Source organism: Poecilia latipinna, unplaced genomic scaffold, assembly GCF_001443285.1.
Source record: "Poecilia latipinna isolate Pla-1442-1.1 unplaced genomic scaffold, P_latipinna-1.0 Scaffold2173, whole genome shotgun sequence".
Lineage (NCBI taxonomy): Eukaryota > Metazoa > Chordata > Actinopteri > Cyprinodontiformes > Poeciliidae > Poecilia > Poecilia latipinna.
This window is the reverse complement of record NW_015114789.1, coordinates 71415-90779: the sequence shown is the minus strand read 5'-3', so window position 1 is coordinate 90779 and position 19365 is coordinate 71415. Positions and strand designations below refer to the sequence as shown.

At 37.8% G+C, this 19365-nt stretch overlaps 1 protein-coding gene and 1 long non-coding RNA gene across 2 annotated transcripts in view; both read right to left on the bottom strand.

Annotated features, from left to right (window-relative positions):
• LOC106936567 (inactive N-acetylated-alpha-linked acidic dipeptidase-like protein 2) overlaps positions 1-19365 on the bottom strand; it is a gene marked incomplete at its 3' end in the record, with an annotated part of 78534 nt that overhangs the window by 20121 nt on the left and 39048 nt on the right. The gene's annotated exons all lie outside the window — the stretch shown is intronic.
• LOC106936566 (uncharacterized) lies at positions 432-15625 on the bottom strand. The gene is made up of 4 exons (XR_001422157.1): positions 15318-15625; positions 12001-12006; positions 11175-11183; positions 432-442 (listed from the first exon to the last, which is right to left on the bottom strand). It is a non-coding gene; the product is annotated as an uncharacterized LOC106936566 (long non-coding RNA).

The following is a 19365-nucleotide window of genomic DNA, read 5'->3' as shown; positions in this document are numbered from 1 at the left end:
AAAGTAGGAACAAAAACTAAAACCTGCCTGTAAGACTGATGGGCAGAATCCAATTCAGAATCCGTGTAGATAAGTGCAGAACATAAACTAATTGATCTGCAGTATTGCAGATAACCGTTCTATTCTTCCCCAGTCTCTATGGCCAGGGGGCTAAACTGAATGAACTTCTCGTCTTTCTTTGCTTCTCAAACACACCAAAAATCCTCACAGGATTCTGGAGTCCCCATCATTCTCATTTTCCTAATTGCACAAAAGAAATGTCAATAAAGATTGATCCAAGTCTTATTTGATTCTCCTGGTTTGTTTGGTTCTTGATGTTTACCCTTCTTATTGTTTTGACTCACAGAGAGCTGGACTCAAAAGTTCACCAATAAAGACGTGTACAGACTTTCCTGGCTGGCATTTCAGCCTCAAAAACCCAGCCTTCCACCTGCGGTGATTTCTGAAGTAAAATAAACATCAGGAAAACTGCAAGTCAAGAGAACTATAAGTATGAAAACAAAATGAACAAGTACAGCCTTATTTTTCAAGAGATTGCTTATTTTACCTAACTGAAAGAATGTCGATGTCAATATCAGTTATGCTTAAGTTGAATTGACCCTCCACACTACTCCTTTTATGCAAATGGAAAATTAAAACTAACCAATCCGATTCCCTGCACAATACTATAAAATATTTTGATGATAAACTCAGGTGTTGTGTATAAGACAGTTTTCTTCTTCTCTGTTTTAATCCGTTCTTCCTATTCTATTAGCATTAGCACTTTTGGAAATGTCAATTATGTCTAGTGTGAATTTTAACTGCCGTCAGACTCTATCCTACTGGCTAAGTAGCAACAGCATGGAAAATATAACTTCAGACCTCGTAGAAGAGTTGAAATCTACTGCAATGTTTATATTTATTTATTTAAGGATCCCCATTAGTCTCTACTATAGTAGAAACTATTCTTTCACACCACAAACATTACAATATAACATTTTAAAATACCTTATCAACAAAATTACAACACAAAAATTCACAACCACCTCAACAATATCAGCGTTTTACAAACATTACAAGGACATTAAGACCCTAAAACACAAAAACACAAATCAAAACACAAAACGTCAAGAACTTCAAAGATAAATTAAAAACAAACGGTAGCAATTTTTATTTTCAGTATAAATTCACCCATTCTATCACTTCAGTAATATGTCATTGTCTATTATTTATTTTTTAAAGATACTTTGTAAATTTTGTATGATTAGCAATTATTGTAATTACAAAAGGAAACATGTTTCATAAATTGTTCTATTCACTCCTGACTGACCGTCAGGAAAAAAAGTTGGAAGGAACTTTAGACAGTGCATCAGTTCCTGCAGTAGTCTATTAAGTACATATCAGGGAGTAGATAAGCTGAAACCACTGCAAGCACTCGTCATGACCAAAGTGAGTGAATCTTCCTCAGAGACAGAACATTTGCATAGTGTTAAATAAACTGAAGTAATGGTATTTGGTCACTAATGTGAAATGTAACTGGCAACTGAAGCTTAAGGCAGGGTATCTTTATTCATCACTGAAATGTAAAAGCAAGACTCAACAGTGTGCTGTGAGAATAAACTTTACCTAAAATAAAAACTCTTTGCTCAACACATCAGATGCAGATGTTTGTGTTACCGGCGCCAGACCCAGGGGAAAACTGGGCGCTACTCAGTGGCCCACAGCTGTGTACGCTGTATTGATTAAGTGAGAATCTATGGACAGGCTATAGCTAACTTTCCTTCTAACTTGTGTCTGTGTTCTGTCCAGCGCCCTCTGCTGGTGTGGTTGTTCACGGCGACCAACAAGCAGAGGAGGTGTCTGTTTTCCATAAAATACTTATTACAGTGAACTACATCCTCACTGTCCTTGTCAAATACATTCATTAGAAAATCTACATCAAACTCCATCAAGTGATGGTAACGTTGTCAAAACACCTGAGCAACATTTAGAATGACTTCTAAACACTTCAGTGAATCTTTGTACCAACTTCTGGTACCACCACCTATTCCACTTCCTTTTCAACACCAATTGGAGGTGAGAATATCAAAGTACATCTAAACAAACCTTCCTTTAGGGTGCTTAACTGTTATTGTCAGTGAGTGTACTTGGATGGGAAATTAGAGCTTTCCACCCTTGACATCTATTCAGACAAGGACTACAAGATGTTATGTTCCCCACAAGCCTCTATGAGAGGCCATTATCCCTCCTTCTAGTAAAAATGACTCACCCTAGGTGTGAATGAACAGGTGAGGAGCGCTTTTCAATCTCAAAGCAGATGTTTAAATGATGTGGATGATCAGTTTAAATGGGAATTGTGTGTTTAATGTGTGGGTAAAAGAGAGACATGTACGATAACTCTATCAGACTCAGGAGCAGACGGCCCAAACACACCGTTGTGGCGTTGTGTTGTTAGCAGGCTGCGACTCAAAGCTCTCCAGCAGCCACGGTGAGCCGGGCCGTGTGCAAATGTTTCCATTCATGTGTGTAACAGTGTTTCCCAAGACATGTGTGAGACCTTCAACCATAAGCCAAGTGATTGGAAGGACTCCCTGTGGTTTGGGACACATGCCCAACACTGCTGACACTTCAGGTCTCAACGGACTCTGCATGTGCATCAGTGTGTTTGTGTCCGTCAGACTGGCTCCTTCTGTAAGTAATCATCTTTGACTGTCTTTGATTAAAATGTATGCTGATGTTTTCTGTGGCTCTCACACTCTATCATTCCCTATTGTGTCCATATAACAAATATGTTAACATTTTTAAATACAAATTTTTTTTAACAATAACATATAAAAATAATACAGTTAAAAGACAAAACTTAAAAACATATGCTGTAAAAAAAAGAAAAAAGCCATAAGGTAGGGCCTTTTTCACTGACGCTCCACTAAACCTTCCATGTTCTGCTGTAATTACCAATATTTTTCCTTCTTGCTAAATGTCAATAATTAGAGAAAAATTATTTTGGATATTTTATTCTTAAATCTATAAATGTACATACATTTCATGAGTATTTGGTAGAATTGCAATTTTTAAGCTGAATGAGCTGATGAAACATTTAGTGCTACTTTTTGGTGTCCTCCAGCCACCGATGTGCTTCATGCTGTGGAGGAGTTCTCAGGTTTGGAAGATTCCACATTTGAACTGCACATGTAATGATTGTAATTATGGCCAAAGACTTCAATTTTAGTTTGATCAGTATGCAGGACATCTCAGAGGTAAATTAAGCCATTTACCTCGGAGTGCATTGGCAAACTGTAATCTGGGTTTTTATGTTGCTTTTGGAATAATGGCTTCTTTCCCGCTTAGTGGTCTTTCAGCCCATGTTGGTACTCATTACACTGTGGATAATTATGCTATCTTACCAATTTTCTGACAATATCTTCCGTTGGCGTTTTACTTTGGTTCTGTGGCTGATGCACAAAATTTCTCAGAACATGCTTGTTTCCAGGACACAGCGATAACATGTTGGCTGTCGATGTCAATTCTGTTTGTATTTGCATATAGTTTCCACAGATGACAGTGGTACCTTCATGCATCTGGAAATTACCCAATGAAAAACCAGCTTTCTGGGAGTCCTCTATTCTTTTCTTCATGTCTTTGACATTTCTTATGATTTTCCCAATGAAGGCATTCAAGGAATCAGTGTGCTTCGGGTGTTGCCTCAATATGCATTTAGAGACGTCTAACCATGTCACCAAAACATCAACTAATTAGAAGCTCACAAAAATTTAGGATTACCCCTATGGTATGAAATCCATTCATCCATGATATTTATAAAAGAAAGAATAGCATTGAAAAAATGTGGTTTTGTAAACTCAACTCCAATTTCTTTTCTCCTACGACAAGCTACATAACCCAAATTATTGCTGTTCATTTTTGACTTTGTAACTTTACAGACAGCATCCCATACAGTGACTGTAATGCTGGTTTTTATCTCTCAAAACCTCAGCAGGATTAACTGGTTAGAGCTTTCATGTTAATGCATTCCACCTCCACATAATTGATAAGTAATGGAAGCTATGTATGAAAATGGCTCATGTAATAAATTAATTTCATCATGTTAAAATATACACATGCACATGCATAAAGTATTATGTCAGGTCAATTTGTATTAACCAGTAAAATGATAGAAACTGGATTTCTGTAGATATTCAGGTTTCTATGCCCAGGTTATTCCACATGTAGCTAAAATTTAGGATCCAGGAAATAACACTGAACCTGTCGCACAAGAGCTAAAATATAACAGTCTCGCGGATTCCTTTAAGTAATATTAGAACCACTGGGGAAAATAGAGGATCCATTTATCAGAATTCATCTTAATTCTTAAACAGATTAATTCATTACTAACATTCATTTAAAATGGAACACCTTCACTATAATATATTCCAGGTTTTATATTCTAGGTTCATCTCTTTCTTTCCAGCAACTAGCAAAGTCCAGGAACAATGTCGGTAGCTCAATGAAATTAAAGAATCATTGATAATGGACTTCAAAATAACATAACAGATGCAGGAGCAAAACTCAGATCACTACACTGACACTTTCATTTTCCCAATGGGGCGGGGGGGGGGAGTCACCAAGGCTTCCCGAGGCCATAGAAAATGTATAATCCACATGCTAATCTGAAAAAAAGGCATTCAATAGGCAGCGTGATGGCATTTTAGTCAGATCCCTGAACTGCCAAGACCAATTTAGTCAGTTGTTTACTTCTGAACAAGTTACCTTAGCATCCAATCATCCAATCTTTTGTGCTTGAGGCACAGACTCAACTCTGGCCAAGAGGGAATATTGGGATGTTTATCATAACTACCAAAGTTATGGAGTTAATTTTACAGAGAGAAAAGCATCTGCCATCACCAAGAGCAGGAAGGTACTGTTGTATCAATATTATTGTGTACACAATTTGCCAGACTGACCAGGCAGCTATCAAATGTTTGGACTCCTCAAACAACTCTAACACATGTGAGCAATTGAACTGAAGCACAACTACTTGATCAGTTGGGTTTTGTCATAAACTTTTAGACTTTCAATTGGATACAGTTGGTTTGCTTTCTTTCTCTGAAACCAACTTATAGTTTCCTTGGCTGTGTATTTGGAATAATGCCTGTAAATCCATATTTGTTTCATCTTCAGATTGTTATAAATGTCCCGACAAACGACCTTCTTTCAGATCTTCGAGGTCTGCCTCGTAGATTTGAACCGTGTGATGTGAGACGGCTCACACCAAGATGCTACCATCAGCTGACATTCTTTCCTCCTATATGGTGTATGAAAGTACGTCCATGACAACCCGTGCTGGCCATCACTGGATTTGAGCTGAAAATCCAGCCAATCAGATCAGTCAGAAGAGTTACCGCCCACAACTGACAGAGATGCCCAGTAAACAGAACGATTTTCTGGCAAAAGCATACAGATAGGGGGAAGGATGGCATTGTGCTTTCTCAATCAATGTATGCGCTCATTACCCTGTGTAAGGATATTAAGAAAGCATTATTCAGGACAAGACAACAGATTCCTAATTTTATCTAAACCACATAGGGTCACCACTTTAGATTGTGCTGGACCTTTCAGTTCAGAAAAGTTAGACACAACCATCAATGCTTGTCTTTTGTTTGGGGCGGTTTGGTCTTCTTGACATTTTCTTGCAGCTAATTGAACATGGCTGCTGTGTACATTTATGCATTTATTCGGTTGAGGAAACGATACCAAAAGGCAATTGAAAAACTTCAAAATAAGGTTGTTAAGATAATGTGTGTTATTTCCATGCTGTGTAACCTTTCTTGTGCCTGAAAAGATGCTCTGATTGTTTTGAAGTGGTAATATGGATGCATTTGAAGTCTGCTTAGCGTCTTCACCCGATGCATGGGATGACTTGCCTCTGATGTCGCCCTCACAAGGGAAACTTATTGAAAAATGGTTTGTTTAAACGTCAGCAGGTAGCAGAAACCATGAAAGCTTATGTTGTAATGTTTCATATCTGGTGTTTTTGTCAGCTAAGCTTTAATTAATACTTTGCTCACCGTATGAATTGATGAAAAGTCTGTTCGCAATAATTAAACAGTTCCCTGGATCCCTGGTTGTTTAAAATCCAGCATCTTTTGGAACGACACAGATGTAAAAATGACAGTATTACTCCACTGTAACATCCGACAGTCTCCTTGTCACCACCAGACATATGATCTCTTAAAAAAATGTCTCCTCATGCTCCTATTTCGCTTTGTGTAGCAATATTTTTATTGCATGTTTCAGACTCATTATAATGATAATAGGCAAGAGCTAGGAGCATAGGCGCAGGGAGATAAATCACATTTACCCGATGCATATTGTAGAAATAATTGACTTGGTGAGTGTGCTAATGTGCATTCCCGGGCCAAGCAGACTTAGCATACGAGACGCTGTTGCCTCTGCTGGCAGCTGCGGAGGATAATATATTCCTGTAGGACACAATCATTTTAATAGCTCATCCATTTGTTCAAGAGACAATTGATTTTCTCTGTTTCAATGCACGTTAGTCACATTTGATTTCTCTTGTCCCATTTGCATTTGTCATATTTTCAGTGTGTGTAGCTTGTGCTCAGGCTTCATGAAAGGAAATCCTTATTCAGGTGCCAGGGTTGGTGTTTAGATGTAATCCAAGTGAAGACTGAGGCTGCCAATAAAGAAGATTTAAGACATCATTGACATATCACTGCAGAACAAGTTACAGGGGAGAAATTCAGAAAGAACATCAGAGTTCATCAATTAACATCCCAACAGAAAACTTGGTGCAGCGCTTCTTATATCCTTCAATGATATTGTGTATCTTGTATTCCTATTGTGTTTAAAGCATTAAATAACATATATGATAATGTAGAACACATAATGTGATCTCCAGTTTAAGTAGGAGTTGCATGAGGGTTTTAACTAAGGAATTACTAAGAGTTCAACACTAGATGTTTGCATGCTGTATAAAAGGAGATAACCTTTCCCCTCCTTACTGCCATTATATTATACAAACCTCTCCAGCTTTGGGTCAGTCAGGATCACCAACAGTATTTTAAAATTTTCTAATTTGAAAATATGGAAACATTCTTGGAAGATATTAATAGAGAAGCTAATCATTTGGCGCAAATGGGTTTTCTAAGCAGACAATGATCCAAATAATAGCAGAAAATTAGCCACAAATTTGCAAAAGGACAACAAAATTAATCACAAAAAGCTGATCTCAGACCTGTACAAAATGTGCAGGCAGACCTGAGCAGGTGTGCAAACAAAGCAGTCTATAAACCTGACTCCATTAGATCAGTTCTGTCAGGGTGGAATGGGTCAAGATTCCAGCAAGCTGGAGGAAGGACACCCGACCTATTTCACCCACATCATAAAGCTTAAAATGTAAACCTACCAAAGATAAAGAGAAGGTATACATCTACATGTCATAGTGGAGAAGGCTCCATCATGAACTGGGAGCTTTTTCCTTCAATAGAGCTTCTGGTTGTCCACTGGCATCAAACAGTGGACAACCAGTGGACGATATGGAGATGATGTAGCAAGCGTCTGTGTCTGTGTGGCGATCATAGAGTTTTTCAATAGGACTCCCTTCGCTTGGTCAGGGCCCCTCGTCATCACATGTTGAGGCATCGGGTGCCCCCTTCTCATTATTAATTGAACTGACCTTCAGTGTTCTCTCATTGTACCGCAAGCATCAGAAACAGAGGATGAGTCTATTCCATTTTTTTAAAGGCATAAAAAGTACCATTTCTACTTCTACTTCTTCAAGTAGAAAACTGTCCTTCGTTTTGAAGTATTCTACATCCTTCCTTGAACAGAACTCCAATGATATTATTTGGGGATAGATGACGTCCAGCGCATGATATGTTGTTCTGACAACATTTTAGTGTCAGAAATGCTGACCTGTAATTAATAAACTCTTAATCTTGAAATTACAGGACATTAGGACAGTAGAAGTGGTTCCTAAGAATGGAATCTATATTCTTCCTTACACTTAATCATTAACCATGGCAGCTTAGGACCTGGAGTGTTTTCTCTGCTCTAACTGCATGTGAGTGTGTGTGTTGTCAGTCTTGAACAACAAGAAGACGTTGTAGAAATACTTGCTTTGCATACAAGAGTATTTAAAGGGTATATGTGGATGTAAAATAGCTTCACTTTTCTTTTCTACACCAGCTGTGCTAACTGGTTATGCTCACACCCGAACTGTAGACCAGCAGGTTTCAACTCAAGTCCTCTGTAACTTTTAGATGTATCTCTGCTTCAACACAAATTCATCAAATAATCAGGTCATTAGCAGGACTCTGGGGAACCCGACTGCATATTGAGGAGGTAACTCAGCCATTTGATTTGGGCTTGTTGAACCAGGAACACATCTAAAAATTGCCGGCCCTGGAGAGCTGGAGTTCCAAACTCATGCCACAGGCTTTACACTTGACTTATGAAGCCCTGGACAACATAGAGATTAATCTTTGGAATCGTGGTGACAAGAGAAGGTAGGAGATCTTGAACACACAATTTTAGCCTAACAACCAACATGACCCTGGTTAGCAAAATCAAATATGTCGGGTCTGCTTAATTAATATAGTTAACCTCACACTTTGACTTTTATGAAACGCATTAGCATAAAGTTATAAGATTCATTAAACAGAGAGCTGGCTGGAAGTAAAATCAGCCTAATGAAGTCGGATTTGAATCTACAGAAAGAATTTTTCAAGGCTTACAATTTGAATAAGAGCAGAAGAAAAGGAATATTTCTGTGATGAAAGACAAATATGAGCTTGATGAATTCCAGGTTTCAATTAGAACGCTGAAAAAGAAAGAGATGCAGAGGAGTATTAATATGTCTTATACAAATCATTTTCCCCAGAACTAAATCAGACCGCTGCTGCTCAGAACATGTGCATCATACATGTATCCGACGCCTGGAAATTCTTCCTTTCCTCCCTCAGAATGACATCAGAACAATGCTTCTCCATGATGCCATTTATAACCATTCTTAGGAGTTTTGTAGTTTGCATGAGGGGCTGAGTAGACATGCTGTTCCACCAGATGTTGTTAACTGATGCTGCTGCTAGTCTGGAGGAACTCCTTAGTGGATTTGTGGGGGCTGAGGAAGTTCTCTGGGGGGCAGAAACTTGACTGGGGACTGGAGCTTCAAAGATGAGCTTTTTTAAATAGGCGGCCCGTTGTAAGAGCAGCTGTTCAGGCATCCCGATTGGCTCGATAATTATTATTACTATTATTTTAGTTTTCAATATTCCAATAACGTTAATACAAGACAATAATATAGTAAGGAACAATCTAGAAATTTTAGTTCTCAAACAAAAAGCATTGTGAGTCATCAAAAGTTGATCAAAAGTTGTACTTTTTCAAAACTTTTATTACTCAGTGGTATCCATTAGTATTAAAAAGATCTGGAATAGTCTTTGTGTTGCTGCACATTGTCTAAAATCACTTATTTCTTAAGGCTGACTGGAGGCAAACTAGACAAAGATCCCGCTGTGTTCTCACCTGACCCAATTATAAGTTTAGATTGTAGCAAGGCTATATATATATATATATATATATATATATATATATATATATATATATATATATATATATATATATATATATACACACACACACAAAATGGAAACAGCCTGAATTAGTCATGTTTCCATTTATTGCTATTGTTTAATTTAACCAGTATAATAATCTGTCTTCAAAACATAATTTTAAAACCAACTTGATTTCACCACATCTGTGGACACACAGAAGGAAACACTTTGCTCTGAAGGATAAGCGTTTTGTAGTGTTTCTTGCAGGTTACTGGATGAATCCATGATGAATAAAAAAGTGAAGTTCAGGTGATCTTGAAATTCTTCTGTCAAAATAATCCTGTTAAGGCTCAGTTTTTCTGCAGCTGAACGCACTCTGAAAAGCCTTCACAGCTGACTGTCACCTCTAGCGTGAAATAGGGAGGATTAAAAGGAATGTGATCCAGCAGCAGAGTTAAAATGATACAAGCTTCCAATTTAAAGTGGTGTTAAAGTATTAAGGAATAGGTTCTCTCTCTCTGTTTGTTTGTATGCTCTCTGTTTAGCTTCAATGCTTTTCTGTTTATATGTGTTTGTATAATGTGAAAGTAATTATTTTCAGCTCCAAACAACTTTATTTTTCCGGTTAAACTTTGCTTTGTAGAAAGCAGCTATGTTACGAGCTCTTCTGTGAGTGGTCACATTGTTATGATGTTATGATGATCTTTACATGTATAGTTGGAAGAGCCTCTCACAAACTTTATGGAATTTCGCTTATTTAAAATTCATAATTTTAAAACTATTTTGTTTTCAGAATTTGGTTGTACATACTGATATATATTGTATGTAATTTGTAGAACAAAGACAGAGCTTTACAAAAGTACTCAAACTTTCTCATACCATCACGTTACAACCACAAACTTTTACTTTAAGATTTTACACCACATCATCACAAAATAGTGAAAAAGAGAAGAAAAAAATGATGGATTTGCACATGCACACACATTTTGCACAATTAGTCTTTTTTAAAAAATGGATCCGTTTGTTTTTCTTGACAAAGGCAATCCATCTTAAGCCAGATGAGATGTGGAGTATTTGTGAACAGCAATTTTTTAAATCCAATTAGGAAATTCTTGAATGTTGAGTCGACCATTCTCTGTTCTTGTCTGAATTCTTCCATTATCCAGCACTTAACGGAAATTCATACTTGAAACCTATTTCATGGGTTTTCTCAATCACAGATCACAAACTTACATGTATTTTATTGAGATTGCATATGATAGTTTATGTTTGCTGCATTCACACAGAAAGGAAATGCGACCCGAATCCGATATTTTTGCCATATGTGTCCCATAACCAACGTTTTCACAGCAGTCTGAACTGTCCAATTTGGATATTTTCACAATATCCCACAAATCAGATTTGTGCCACTTCTATTTGCTGTCCTAAATAGGGTGTTTTTCCAATATCTTTCAAAGCATCTTTAGTCTGAATTATCATGTTGAATTTAATCAGACTTTTACATCATTCATGTGAGACACGGGTTATAATCCTGCATCAGAAGCCAGAGTAAGTGGAAGATGGCGTGGTTGTCTCTCTAGCAGGTCAATGACCCTAAACCTACTAATAAAACTTAAATGCAACAAATAATTTCTATCTCTTAAGATATATTACATTTACAGCAGGAGCTGAAAATGTAGCGCCTCCACCAACAAACTAGAGTTTGATTAAAGCAGAGTAAGCAGGGCTGGTGTGAATGCACCCTGTGGCATGCCATGCGTCCACGGTACAAGTCTCCAAAGTCAGAACTCAAGAGCTTAAATTAGATATGTTTCCAATGTTGTCCTGGTTTGACACACCTGACTCCATTATGTTTTCATCACCAGGTCCCTGTAGAACTTCATGACACACTGTCCGGCTCTTGCTGGCTAGAAATGAACATCCATGGTCCATGGACTTCATGTTTCTCACTGCTGCACCACTTTGTTCTGACATCCTGAAAGATGTTCTGGTGTTGGTATCTCATTCAGTTTCTCGTTTTTCTATCATTTTGCGCTTTTCTTTGGGATTATACATTTTACACAATCAGTAATTAAAGGGAAACACGACTGAATGAAAGCCTATTTCTTCCCTGCATGTTATCACTCTGATATACTTTAATGAACTTTGAGGCAAGGTTTGATGTTATAGTTCTGGAGTGTGAAGGCCATTGGGAATCGTTTGTCAGATTAGATCCAGGATGTTAGGCTCTGTGTCTGACTTATTATGGCTGTAAGTCATGTGGTGTATGACCTGAGCTGCAGCATAGTGAGATACATTCACTGTCACAGGTCTGCATGTCACCTCCATAGGTGCTAAGAAAGACTGTCTATAGAGGCCAAAGCCTTAAAGCTAAGTTTCACAGTAAATGTAACAAATATTGAATGTCAAAACTCATATGTTCACAGAATCCAGCTGAGCTGTGTCAGACTTCTGGCTTTAGTTTATTATCACAACTGAAATCATTTAATTTCCTAAGATGACAAATCATCCTAGTGAGTGTCTAATGAGCTGTAAAAGAGACATCATAGATCTTGGTTCTCTGATGCGTGTCCATTTCTGTTTAAATGCCTAATTGATGCATTTTTGTTTTCTGTTACCAGAAAGAGTTGAGACGACATAGATTTAGGCTGTGCTAAGGAAGATTCTAACGCTAAATTCCATCTACATCTCTTCCTTAGGAAGAGAGAACATGAAACTATAAATAAATTGTAGTGGCAAAACAAGTTTCGGCAGCAAGTTAAAGGATAAAGTGAGAAATTATAACAATGCCTGACTTACTGCTTTATACAGCTGAATGCAGACATAGTCTGAAGAATAAATGAGGATCATTTTTATTTGGGAAGAAATATCTTTTGAAATCAAAACTGGGGAAACACCAAAGCTGAGGAGGCGACTGTCACAGAGCTGGAATCAGACCTGCTGGGCGAACACGGACAGAAACTGTCACCTAAACTGAACTGAAAGCATCAAACCCTCAGGGAAACTCAGATGGAGGGTTTTAGGTTGCGTAGGAGATATGCTCAAAATTAAGACAGAATATATTTATTATCCTTAAAATGCAAGAGATGCAATATGCAAGAGCTAAGTTTATTCTATAATTTAATTCTTCAAATCAAAGTTGAGGATGTCTTTTCAATAACTCAATGAGTTTGGATCATCTACTTTTGAACTGTTTTTTATGCTGTCTTCATGGACAACAATAAGCCTATATATGGGATCGCATAGACAAAAAGAAAACACCAACTGAAAACCTAAATTGTGTTAAACCATAAATCTTGTTTGTTTATAACTAAGCTCCGCAACAAATTGTTAAAATGACCTGTGCTTATTTTATAAATTAATTAAACTTTTTTTTTTTCAGTTTAACAGAATTTTGACTTTCTGTTCATGGTGCAATGTAATCTTTTTATAATTTATTATAGGCAATTATCTTCATTTCCGCTGTTCTGAGTGTCTTTTCTTCATTATCACCAATGTCAGTTTTAGCTTCCCCATATGAGACATCAATCCAGTTAGTTAATAGTTTGTACTATGTCTGCAATATGGTATATTTATAAAATAAAAAAATAAAAAAAACAGATAGTTGCACCTACATAGTGTGTCAAGCTCTCTATATTTCATAGGTGACACGGTTGTAGTGAGGTCTGAAATCAGTTCACACCTCAGATCTATGTCTGATTGGACAAAAAGATTCCCAATTGTTTGACTGACTTAGAGTGAAGATGGGTTGGGGTTGCCAAGTCATTCTACAGACGTTTCCCAACTACAACAGACAGACTTTTCTTGAAAGGGAATCATGACTAAAAGCTAGTGATTCCCAGCATTAAGGTCACTGGGAGTCAGAGATGAGCAGCTTTTCTGGAAAACACTGCAGCATGCGATGGGAAGTAGAAGGAGTCATACATTATGACAGAATCATAATGGGGTACTCAAGATGTAAAACTACAGTGAAGAAGTCAGTCTGTGGCATGGAAAGCAAAAGGTCGGCAGTGTGTGAAGTTTGGATGCTGCATTGCTGCAGTCAAAGTTCAGTTTGGTTGAACCGTTATGGTGCGTTCACACCAAACACATTTTGAGCATCAGGCGCGTCTGGCTTACATTCAAAATCTATGTGGACGTGCGTTGAGAGTGTGTCATGGTGGATTTTGTGCGTCTAGTGCTGCAGATTTGAAGCACTTTACGGACGTCAAACACACCCGATGTGTTGACGCAGAGAGTCAACCAATCAGAGACTCTGCTATGTGACGCAGTGGTGCATTTTTCCGATGTGATCACAAAGAAAAAATAAAAATTAAATATGGAGCATAAACTAAATGTTGCCGTTTGCTCTCGTTCTAAAATCTACGACTAATGAAGTTATGACTACAGAGGCAGGAATACAAAGGACCTTGCTTGGGAGAGGCTCAGTGAGGAAGTTGGAATCTCAAGTAATTTGTAACGTTTACTATTTGAAAATATTTCACCACATTTGAGCTATCCAAATCCATCGATCAAAAACTTTGAGTCATGTTAAATAAACATTAAAAACATTAGATAAACATATATATTTAGACAAAATATGCAGGAGATTGTGGAAGAGTTTGAGGTACATGAATGCCAAGGAGTCTCCTTTCAATGTCCGCTTAGAGAAAGTTTGATGTGTCTGATTTGCATCAAGAGCAAAGTGTCAAGCGTCTGACTTCAAAGTGCACACACATCGAACTTGAAGCGTTTCACGTTTTTGATGCATGAAATGCGCTCAGTGTAAATGCAGCATAGGCATTATCTGTGGAATACTTTCACCACAGCCAATAGAAACGTAGCATTTGAAGAAGACATTGGAAGGACATAATTTACCCAAGATTTTGTTTTCATCCCTGTTCCTGTATTTTCCGTATCAGCAGCAGGCCTTGAGCTAATTATAGGTTTTAGCATGTTGCAGATCTATCAGTGACACAAAGAGCTAGTGCTGGAAATATAACAGTACTTTCACCGTCAGAATGAAGATTAATACCCAAAGCTACTTATAAGCTTGTTTTTCACAAAGGACAGCAGAATATAGTTTGCTATGTCTTCATTATGAATTCTAAAATTTAATAATCATTAGACAGTAGGGATGCTCTGATCAGGTTATCTGCTGCTGATTCCGATACCGATCACCCATGAGGTCGATCTCTGCTGATCACCTGGATCGACTGTTCATTTTTCACTTTAGGTATAAATTAAAAAATGATCTGGCAATAAATTTACCTAATTTAAACATAAACATACAAAATACTTGCAGGCAAAATATAGCAGCTAATCAGTCAAAAGGACTAAAAAACCTGCAATTATTAGTCAAATAAATCTGCCTATATCAAATAATGTCAAGTAATAAACGAAGCATTCATTCAAAGTCAAATGCAGGTTGCCTTAAAATAAAAAAACCCGAGTTACTGAATCAAAACTTCCTGAGAGCATGGCTAGCTGAGAAATGTTGGTTCTGATTGGTTGGTTCTGACTGAGCTGAGTAAATCTGCATAACACAGGAGGAGGCAAAGGAGATTTATTATTTTTCAGAGATTAGCAATCTCTGTCATAGGTTAGGACAGTGAAAGTTTTAATACATATCTCAAATTGTTTTTTTTAGTTACATGCTGCAGCTTTAAGCAGACGTTCGGTGTGAGACTTCACTGCCTGGTGGAGGTTGAGTAGCTCTATGTCTGTGAAATATTACTACCAGTAGTAATATTGGTAGCACGTATCTTCCACCGCAAGCTCCAAGACTTATTTGTTTAGCTTTCTGACCGTGATGCTAATCTGGGGGAGTGTTGGTAGTTGTGTGCTGCTTTACCTGCTGTCTGACCGCTCCGGATGTCATTTTTTTCTTGCGTTGAGCCTCGATGTAGCCAAACTTCGTCAAGTGCTTGTTTTTTAAATGCCATATTAGATTCATTGTGTTGATGCATTTTGAAGTGCTTCACCCCCGAGGTCATTTTCCACCGCAACACGCAAACGTCCCCATTCACTGTCAGAGCGTTATAGTTCCACACAACAGGATTTGTTGCCACTCGTTTTCACAGTGTGAAGGAAAGAAGAGATGAGCTTCATACGCAGCTGCGAAGTGAGATACAGGTTATCGCTTTTGATGATCGGCAACAAGAGACGGTGATCAGTGATCACTGATCATAAACTTTCAAGGAAATCGGCCGATTATGATTGGTGGCCGATCGATCAGCACACCTCTTCTAGACAGTGTATGTCAGTGGTGCAAAAGGTCAGGAATAGTCAATAGTTTCAACCAGGTTAATAATAAGAGTTGTTTTGACTAGAAGTTCAACAGTTATCATTGAAAGTATGTTTTGATGTATTTAATATCAGGGCAGACCAAAGACAGGGGTTTAGAAATTTAATGATGAGCCAATGCAACAAAGGATCCCATTTTTTTTAAACCAACATAGTTTTCCAGCTTCTGCAGCTTTTTTCCTCTTTCAACTTACTCAGTTCATCATTTAATTCAATAAAGGGCCACCATTCCCCTACATTTCACAAAACTAATAAAAGCATATCCTACAACCTATCTGTTTTCATATAGTTTAAAAACTATGAAGGTTAGGTATAATTTTTATGAGTAGTTCTCTGAGTGATGACGTTTTCTCTTACAGTATGATAACATGGCTGTGTAAACTGATCATACATGTGAGAATTAGTGACAGGTAACCAATAAGGCCTCTGTAATGGAAGCCTTCCCAGTGTGTCCTTGTCAAGTTCAGTTTTTGCTTGGATAGGTGCGTTACCTCCTCAGAGTCCAGGCTAAGTGGGTAAGCTAATAGCTTGATCTTTGCCTCATCTCCCAATTTCAGATAGGCTGCTTAAGAACAACATTAGCAATCTTGGACAGACCCTTTTTCACGCAGTGTTGCAGGTCTGGGTAAACAAAAATCAATCTCTTTTCCTCCCTCACTTTCTTTTGCTCCATTAACCAAGTCATGCGACATCTCTATCGGTGTTAATTAGCAGAGCCTGGTGTGCTGGTATTGATTATTAACTCTTCAAAAATTCCACAAGGACTGCTCTGAATGTTGAATACAGCAACAACTCCAACACCTTAGCTGAATCCACCAATTCCTTTTTTAATCAGACTCTTGCTTGTTTTTTTTATATTTCTACTCTAGTTTGTTTTCTTCGAAGTACAAAGAAAATGTTCAATTGCCAGGTGAAGATAGGCTGTCAAACAAATGCACAGAGGGTAAAATAAATTGTTCCTTATCCTATTGTTTGGCAACACAGAAAATGAAAGTAGTTTTAACTGAATTTTCAAATGATTTTCTTTGTCAACATCAAAACTATGCTGTTGTTGGTCAGGAATGAAATGTAATAGTTTGTTTCAGAACCATGTTTATTTGGCTGACTTAACGCCAGCCCTTATTAGTCAGCTTTAATCCAACTTTAGCTCATTTATCTTGAAAGCTTGATTCGTTTGGGGTGATTTCAATACATGCAGACTGAAAAAGCCAAGTGTGGTCTGCATGAAAACCTAGGTCTAAGCTCAGTTAAAGTGAACTTTGGTGCATAATGCATATATGAAGTGGACCAGAGACTGGTCCAGAAGCCATAAGTGGAGTAGAGTGCAAGGCATTCTGGGAAATACAACCAAAACAAACATGTGATTCCAGTGCTAGCTGGAGAAATGTTTTATGGTCTTTCACCACAGACATAAGAGTAATCCTAGTACTGCTACAATCTGACACCACTCCATTTTAGTTTACACTTTGTGAAGACAGAAGTTGCATTTAGTGTCTTCTTCAGAGGTTTTTGGATTGTTTCCTTCAGTGGTTCTTGGTGCAGCGCCACCACAGGCGAGGGGCCAGTAGACCCAACTGAGTCTACTGGACTCAGATGAGACCAAGTCCAGTAGACTGTGAAAACACCATGAAACACAAAACTTTTGTCATGTAGCTTTCAGGCAAGAGATAGCCAATGTTTTTAAAAGCTTTAAAAGATAACTTCAATACAAAAACGATTGAATAGTTCAAACAAATGTTTGACTCCCCCATCTGTCTCTGTCGTTGTGTCCTTGGACAAGACACTTCACTAACATCGCCTAGTGGTGGTGGTCAGAAAGGCTGATGGTGCCAGTGTGGGGCAGCCTCGCCTCCGTCAGACTGCCACAGTCTGACAGACTGCAGTGGGATTGTAGCAATAGCTACCAATCACCAGAGTGGGAATGAATAATTCAAAATATCTTTGCATGTCCAGAAAAGCTCTATGCAAGTGTGATCTAATTTCATGTCAAGAGAAACAGCCCAAATCCACCCCTCACCAGATTAACCCATCCTCATATCACCAGTCCCAGCAAGTAAACAGATGTAAAAAAAGGGTTTAATGCCCCTGTGTTCAGCCCTAAACCTAATCCCAGGTGTATGTATTTGTATCTATGTTCATGAAATATGTTTCTATAAATGCAGGTGTGTATTTCTTAATTGCTTTAAAATTGGGTTTGGTCTTGGGTTGTTGGACATCGTTCTGTCCTACAGCAGAGTCTGACCCCCCACCACAGCTCTGAAGACAAGAATTAAACTGATGTGGAGGCAAAATTTGCATACCTGGCTGTGTAATGCATCTGTTCCAGCTGGTACTCTATGCAACTTAGGTTAGTGTATACATCAACGTTCTTTTTTGTTTGTTTGTTTTATACCATGTGCCATAATGTATTTGCAATATGTAGATGTATATGTTGGTCTTTCAAGAACTTTCAAATGAACTGAATCCAAATGATTAAGATCTGGATTTTTTTCTGCAACTACCCCAAATGAAGAAGTCTTAAGTAAACTTTGTTCTCAGCCTAAACCTCTGGATTGTAGCCAGATGGTAATGCAAAACTAAAAGATTAAAACAAACAGGAAACAGTCCAGAACAGTAACTATGATTTGATATTGTTAAGGTGAAAGCAATGAATTAATATTCATATCAGTATTGCCTTTTCCCTGAACTGTTTTCAGACTTTATCATTGTAACATGATAACATGGTTCATGTCGGCACATTTTTTGCTTCATAAAATAAATTAGCTGAACAAATGGGCCGTCCTGTCATCCATTTGAATCAGGTGTGCTGCCTCACTGGAACATCTGATTCATCCAAGCAGCAGTTCTGAACAACCAAGACCTGGAAGAAAATCTGATTCAGATGCGCCAGTAAATTCCAGCTCAAGCAGAAACTCAAACTTTCATTTGCAAACATTATCAGATTTAGTTATGTGCCTACCTAATGAGTATTGGTTAAAGCATCTGCCATCTCTTATGAGCTGTGTGGGTAATTAGATGTTCGCTTTGCAAATCAAAAGATTGCAAACACACTGACAGAGTAAAATGAAATGTATGGCATATTTACACCAGTCTTTCAGTAATTAAGTCCAGCTTTTAATGTTTCCATAACAACAGTGCACATGTTCAGTTGTGAGGCTAGACTTCTACATATGAAATACTCTCAGGAACAGATTTAGCTGAAAATTACATCGAGTCATCAGTTTTTCATCATCTATTTTTCATCATCTAAGTTTGCAAGCAATAAAATGAAATACATTAAAAATAACATTTAAAATAAAAGATTTTGTTCGGTTCAAGTCAAATTTATTTGTACAGAACAATTCAGCAACAATGTAGAAGTGCTTTATATGACAAAAACGTAACACAGTGAATAAGAAAAATGAAACAAAAAAACATGATGGCTCCCAGATTTCAGACCTGATCACGTTTCTTGCTGGAACTCTCTCCCACTGTTCGTTCGCTGGAGCTACATCGACTTTTAAGAAGCAGTTAAAGACAATATACAAAC